This window comes from Oncorhynchus mykiss, chromosome 6 (assembly GCF_057628025.1).
Source record: "Oncorhynchus mykiss isolate SJ-2025 chromosome 6, ASM5762802v1, whole genome shotgun sequence".
In the NCBI taxonomy this organism is placed as follows: Eukaryota; Metazoa; Chordata; class Actinopteri; order Salmoniformes; family Salmonidae; genus Oncorhynchus; species Oncorhynchus mykiss.
Window position 1 is genome coordinate 4,824,398 of NC_143027.1, and position 7,064 is coordinate 4,831,461.

Here is a 7,064-nt window from a genome sequence, read left to right on the forward strand (position 1 = left end):
GGGGTTGCCATAGGAACGGATGCTGAGTGTGTTTGTTGCCCCCCACGAGGGCTGAGCGGCTGTGCGAGTGGCGCGCGAGGCCCGGGTAAATGGCCCTCCTAAGGGGTCGTCAGGCTCAGACATAGTTGATGCTACGGATTTACTCGGGGTTCTTCAAGGCACCTACTTCAATTTACACATTAATTACTATATGGGCCTAAACTGTATGACATTTTCTTCTCACGTCTTGTCATTTCATGTCCGGCAGGTTTGTCTTAGAAGAACCGTTACAGTTTAAGCAAACCAAGCTCTTCAGGGGGAGGGAAATATGCCTTTCTTTAGCATCTAGCTCAGAGATGGGTAATTCTGATGGGGTGGGGACCACAAAAAAATATAAACTCATCAGGAGGGGCCACAGTGGCTGATGGTGTGTTTACCCACATCCTTACCCACATATACAAATTAGAGCCCCCCCCCCCCCCCCCCCCCCCCCACCCCCCCACATTGAAAGGAAAACATTTTAGCAGCCCCTCCCCCCTCTTGACAGTGGAGATAAAACACTTTTTGAGTTAATTTAATGCAATTTTCTAAAAAAAAATCTCCATGGGGCATAGTGCAGTGGGCGGCAGGGTAGCCTAGTGGTTAGAGCGTTGGACTAGTAACCGAAAGGTTGCTAGATCAAACCCCTGAGCTAACAAGGTAAAAATCTGTTGTTCTGCCCCCTGAACAGGCAGTTAACCCACTGTTCCTAGACCGTCATTGAAAATAAGACTTTGTTCTTAAGGTCAAGGTACATTTTATAAAAAAGAGAAGATTTTACAATTTTAAAGCAATTTTTGCTACAATTCTACACGTTTTGCTTTGGGCAGAGAGAACATTTATAACACATTTCCTGCTATTCTACACGTTTTGGCAAAAGGTTGGAGAGAAAGGTTTGCATATTATATCTGATCCATTCTATCATTGGTGCTTAAACATATTGTTCATCAGTGGTGATTAGAGCATATACATCTTGGTGTGGCAAAATTAAAGCACGTGGGACGCATGCCAACAAAGCCACTACACAACACAACACTAAACAATACATTCACTTGCACTATAATGGTGATGAACGGTGCCCACAAACTGTTAGGGTCTACATAAAGCTGTTCCAACAGCAGTCCAAACACCTTACCAGTGCTACTGTACACCTGGCTTTCAGTGAAATGTACAACGACAGAATTCAGAACATGGGCCGTTCTTACAATGTTCTCCCTGTACACCAAGACAGAACCGTAGGATAAATAAAGGGGGCATTTAAGCAGACTCTTACGATATTCGATGATAACATTTCTCTAAAACAGGTTATAGGCTACATGTGCACCACCAAGTCAGAACAGTAGGGGAAATTATTAGGGTGAGGCACATGGGCTACTAACAGCTTACTACACAACATACACTTAGTATTACTTTCTTAGCTACAGTATACAAATCTCCCTGGCATATTACATCATTTATAGAGCAGCATTCAATACATTTTTGGACACCTTGTTGTGCTGTGCTCACTTGAACAGGAAGGTGTAGCGGCGGTTTGGCATCAAAGTCTGTCATTCTCTGGATTTATGCTGCTTTCAAGACAACTGGGAACCCGAAAAAAAAGACTGAATCATGATATTGTCAGTGATCTTCAGATCGTAGCTCTAGAAAGAGGCCCAAGTTCCCAATTTACAATTCTGAGTTGGGATAAAAGTTCAAAACGTATTTTCCCAGTCGTAGCTCATTTTTCCGCAAGTTCCCAGTTGTCTTGAACTCACAGTTAGCCACTGATTCCTCCCAAACCACTCATTGTTGAATTTGCGATTTCTAACTTGTTGTGTAATGTTTATGTCTAATGGCCGATGAGCACCGATACGTTTTATCTATAATTTCTCTTCATTATTTATTTTCATATGACAAGGATTGAAAAGGATTTGCCAGTAGATTGTTGACTTGATTCATGATGATGATGATGATGATGATGACTGCTAGCTAAGATTTTGAAAGTATGATGTTGTCCAATCAAAGCTACTGTAGATATCACGTGATTTGACGTCATTTTATCTGTGGCCAATGACCTTGAGCCTTCTTGGATGGGCACTTCTAATGTAACTCTATGGCAGCACCCAAGGGGCTAGAATTTACCCTTAGACTTGGTGGTGACGCAATGTCCCCATGAGTGACAGGACTGGCTTGCCCCACCACCACCACAGAAAGCACTGAGCTAGGTTGAAACACCTGCATTTTGGAGCTGCCTTACTCAAGAAAACAAAAAAAGAGACCATGTTTTATTGCGGCATTATCAACTCAAGGATATGTATATATATTTTTTTACATTGTTTGCAAACTGATATGTGACACGTATTAATACCAAAATAACATGCAAAACAGGCAAGCCCTGAATGACAGGTCGCCACTGTTTAAAATGTTGCTTTTATTTAACTAGTCAGTTAAGAACAAATTCTTATTTACAATGATGGCCTACACCGCACCAATTGTGTGCCCCCCTATGAGACTCCCAATCACAGCTTGGATTCGACCCAGGGTGTCTGTAGTGATGCCTCAAGCACTGAGATGCAGTGCCTTAGCCCGCTGTGATACAGCCAGGATTCGACCCAGGGTGTCTGTAGTGACGCCTCAAGCACTGAGATGCAGTGCCTTAGACCTTTGCGCCACTCAGGAGCCATGTTGTTCATTTATGTAATACTTCATATATATTGCTTTGGCAACAGTGGCAACCACCTATTCATGCCAAAAAACACTTATTAAGCTGAATTTAATTGAAAGAGTGTGAGAGAAGAGAGAGGGAGCGATAGAGAGAGAGAGGGAGAGAGAGGAGAGAGAGGAGAGAGAGGAGAGAGAGAGAGAGAGAGGGAGAGAGAGAGAGAGAGGAGGTATAGATAGATAGAAGAGAGAGATAGAGAGAGAGAGGGAGATAGAAAGAGAGGAGAGAGAGAGAGAGAGAGAGAGAAAGAGAGGGAGAGAGAGAGAGAGAGAGAGAGAGAGAGAGAGAGAGGGAGAGAGAGAGAGAGAGGAGGTATAGATAGATAGAGAGAGAGCGAGGGAGATAGAAAGAGAGGGGAGAGAGAGAGAAAGAGAGGGAGAGAGGAGATATAGGAGGTATAGATAGATAGAAGAGAGAGAGAGAGATAGAGAGAGGAGGTATAGATAGATAGAAGAGTGAGATAGAGAGAGAGAGAGAGAGAGAGAGAGAGAGGGGAGCGAGAGAGGAGGTATAGATAGATAGGAGAGAGAGAGAGAGAGAAAGAGAGGGAGAAAGAGAGAGAGAAAGAGGAAGAGAGAGAGAGAGAGAGAGAGAGGAGAGGAGGTATAGATAGATAGAAGAGAGAGATAGAGAGAGAGGGAGAGAGAGAGAGAGAGGGAGGTTACCTCATCCTTTCCAATGGACCATAGTGCCCAGATACCCACTGCTTTGGACCAAACATTGTCGGTGAGCAAGATTTGACAATAATATGGTGCAGTCAATGTTCTATGGGGAAAGGACCCTCTGCTGCTGCTAGCAATAATGCTAAGTTCATATAGAACGACTGAGCCAATCATATTCCAACTGTCAGATGTCTAAGCAACAGTCTTCCAACATTCTCATACGGTCACACATTCTACGCCCTCTCTCAATTTCTACTGTACTGTGTTGTTGTCAAACTCCAATCATTAAAACAACTCCTTTAGACGTGGATCAAATGAGAGAGCTAGTGATGAGCAGAGTAGACACACACACACACACAAGTCAGTACTTATTGAGGTGGAGGAGGGCCTGAAGGCAGGGAGACAGTTCCTCATTAGAGCCATGTAATCACCCAGCATCCTTTACTCCTCTCCACTGTGTGTGTGTGTTGGCTCAGTAGTCTCTACATGGCAGAATAAAGTAGAGAGAAGACCTGCCAATCTACATCTCAATCACTCCCTCCCTCCCTCCCTGTTGCACCAGAGTGTTTGTGAAAGGGGGGGATACCTTGTCAGTTGTACAACTGAATGTATTCAACTGAAATGTGTCTTCCGCATTTAACCCAACCCCTCTGAATCAGAGAGGTGCGTGGGAGGGGGGACGCGGGCTTCCTTGCTCAGGGGCAGAACGACAGATTTTTATCTTGTCTGCTCGAGGATTTGATCCAGCAACCTTTCGGTTACTGGCCAAACGCTCTAACCGTGTGGGTGTGAGTGTGTGTTTTGTGTGAGTGTGTTTGTGTATTCCCGTGAGCAAGGGTACCTTATGTGGATTGTTATTGTGTCCATTCTCTCTGGATAAGACAGTGGTTTAGTAGGACCTTCATGAAACACAGTACATAGGCAGATTTATGATCTTCCTATATCACAGTAGTAACATAATGTGCCAACAGGTGGCAGTACATCATTCCACAACGCAGAACAACAACTGTCAATAACTGTCAGAGTACCACAGACCCTCTACTAAGCCCTGTGTGGATGCTGGGACTACAGTGGAATGGGTTCACTGACCAGCCATGGCAGAGTCGCCTAGTCACGTGATCTTCACTGACCAGTCATGGCAGAGTAGCCCAGTCACGTGATTTTCACTGACCAGTCATGGCAGAGTAGCCCAGTCACGTGATTTTCACTGACCAGTCATGGCAGAGTAGCCCGGTCACGTGATCTTCACTGACCAGTCATGGCAGAGTAGCCCAGTCACGTGATCTTCACTGACCAGCCATGGCAGAGTAGCCCGGTGACGTGATCTTCACTGATCAGTCATGGCAGAGTAGCCCGGTCACGTGATCTTCACTGACCAGTCATGGCAGAGTAGCCCAGTCACGTGATCTTCACTGACCAGTCATGGCAGAGTATCCCAGTCACGTGATCTTCACTGACCAGTCATGGCAGAGTAGCCCGGTCACGTGATCTTCACTGACCAGTCATGGCAGAGTAGCCTAGTTACGTGATCTTCACTGACCAGTCATGGCAGAGTAGCCCAGTCACGTGATTTTCACTGACCAGTCATGGCAGAGTAGCCCGGTCATGTGATCTTCACTGACCAGTCATGGCAGAGTAGCCCGGTCACGTGATCTTCACTGACCAGTCATGGCAGAGTAGCCCAGTCACATGATCTTCACTGACCAGTCATGGCAGAGTAGCCCGGTCACGTGAACTTCACTGACCAGTCATGGCAGAGTAGCCTAGTCACGTGATCTTCACTGACCAGTAATGGCAGAGTAGCCTAGTCACGTGATCTTCACTGACCAGTCATGGCAGAGTAGCCCGGTCACGTGATCTTCACTGACCAGTCATCGCAGAGTAGCCCGGTCACATGATCTTCACTGACCAGTCATGGCAGAGTAGCCCGGTCACGTGATCTTCACTGACCAGTCATGGCAGAGTAGCCCGGTCACGTGATCTTCACTGATCAGTCATGGCAGAGTAGCCCAGTCACGTGATCTTCACTGACCAGTCATGGCAGAGTAGCCCAGTAACGTGATCTTCACTGACCAGTCATGGCAGAGTAGCCCGGTCACGTGATCTTCACTGATCAGTCATGGCAGAGTAGCCCAGTCACGTGATCTTCACTGACCAGTCATGGCAGAGTAGCCCAGTCACGTGATCTTCACTGACCAGTCATGGCAGAGTAGCCCAGTCACATGACCTTCACTGACCAGTCATGGCAGAGTAGCCCGGTCACGTGATCTTCACTGACCAGTCATGGCAGAGTAGCCCAGTCATGTGATCTTGATAAGTGGTCTGTACGGTCGGTGTTGATAAGTTGTCTGTGTTGATGAGTGGTCTGTGTTGATAAGTGGTCTGTGTTGAAAAGTGGTCGGTGTTGATAAGTGGTCTGTACGGTCTGTGTTGATAAGTGGTCTGTGTTGATAAGTGGTCTGTACGGTCTGTGTTGATAAGTGGTCCTTATGGTCTGTGTTGATAAGTGGTCTGTGTTGATAAGTGGTCTGTATGGTCTGTGTTGATAAATGGTCCTTATGGTCTGTGTTGATAAGTGGTCTGTGTTGATAAGTGGTCTGTACAGTCTGTGTTGATAAGTGGTCTGTACGGTCTGTGTTGATAAGTGGTCTGTACGGTCTGTGTTGATAAGTGGTCTGTACGGTCTGTGTTGATAAGTGGTCTGTACGGTCGGTGTTGATAAGTGGTCTGTGTTGATGAGTGGTCTGTGTTGATAAGTGGTCTGTGTTGATAAGTGGTCCGTGTGGTCGGTGTTGATAAGAGTCTGTACGGTCTGTGTCGATATGTGATCTGTGTTTATAAGTGGTCTGTACGGTCTGGGTTGATAAGTGGTATGTGTTACAAAGTGGTCTGTATGGTCTGTGTTGATAAGTGGTCTGTGTTGATAAGTGGTCTGTACGGTCGGTGTTGATAAGTGGTCTGTACGGTCTGTGTTGATAAGTGGTCGGTGTTGATAAGTGGTCCTTATGGTCTGTGTTGATAAGTGGTCCTTATGGTCTGTGTTGATAAGTGGTCTGTACGGTCTGTATTGATAAGTGGTATGTGTTGATAAGTGGTCTGTATGGTCTGTGTTGATAAGTGGTCTGTGTTGATAAGTGGTCTGTACGGTCGGTGTTAATAAGTGGTCTGTACGGTCTGTGTTGATAAGTTGTCTGTACGGTCTGTGTTGATAAGTGGTCTGTGTTGATGAGTGGTCTTTACGGTCTGTGTTGATAAGTGGTCCTTATGGTCTGTGTTGATAAGTGGTCTGTGTTGATAAGTGGTCTGTACGGTCTGTGTTGATAAGTGGTCTGTACGGTCTGTGTTGATAAGTGGTCCTTATGGTCTGTGTTGATAAGTGGTCTGTACGTTGTGTGTTGATAAGTGGTCCTTATGGTCTCTGTTGATAAGTGGTCTCTGTTGATAAGTGGTCTGTGTTGATAAGTGGTCTGTGTTGATAAGTGGTCTTTATGGTCGGTGTTGATAAGTGGTCTGTGTTGATAAGTGGTCCTTATGGTCGGTGTTGTTAAGTTGTCTGTACGGTCTGTGTTGATAAGTGGTCTGTGTTGATGAGTGGTCTTTACGGTCTGTGTTGATAAGTGGTCCTTATGGTCTCTGTTGATAAGTGGTCTCTGTTGATAAGTGGTCTGTGTTGATAAGTGGTC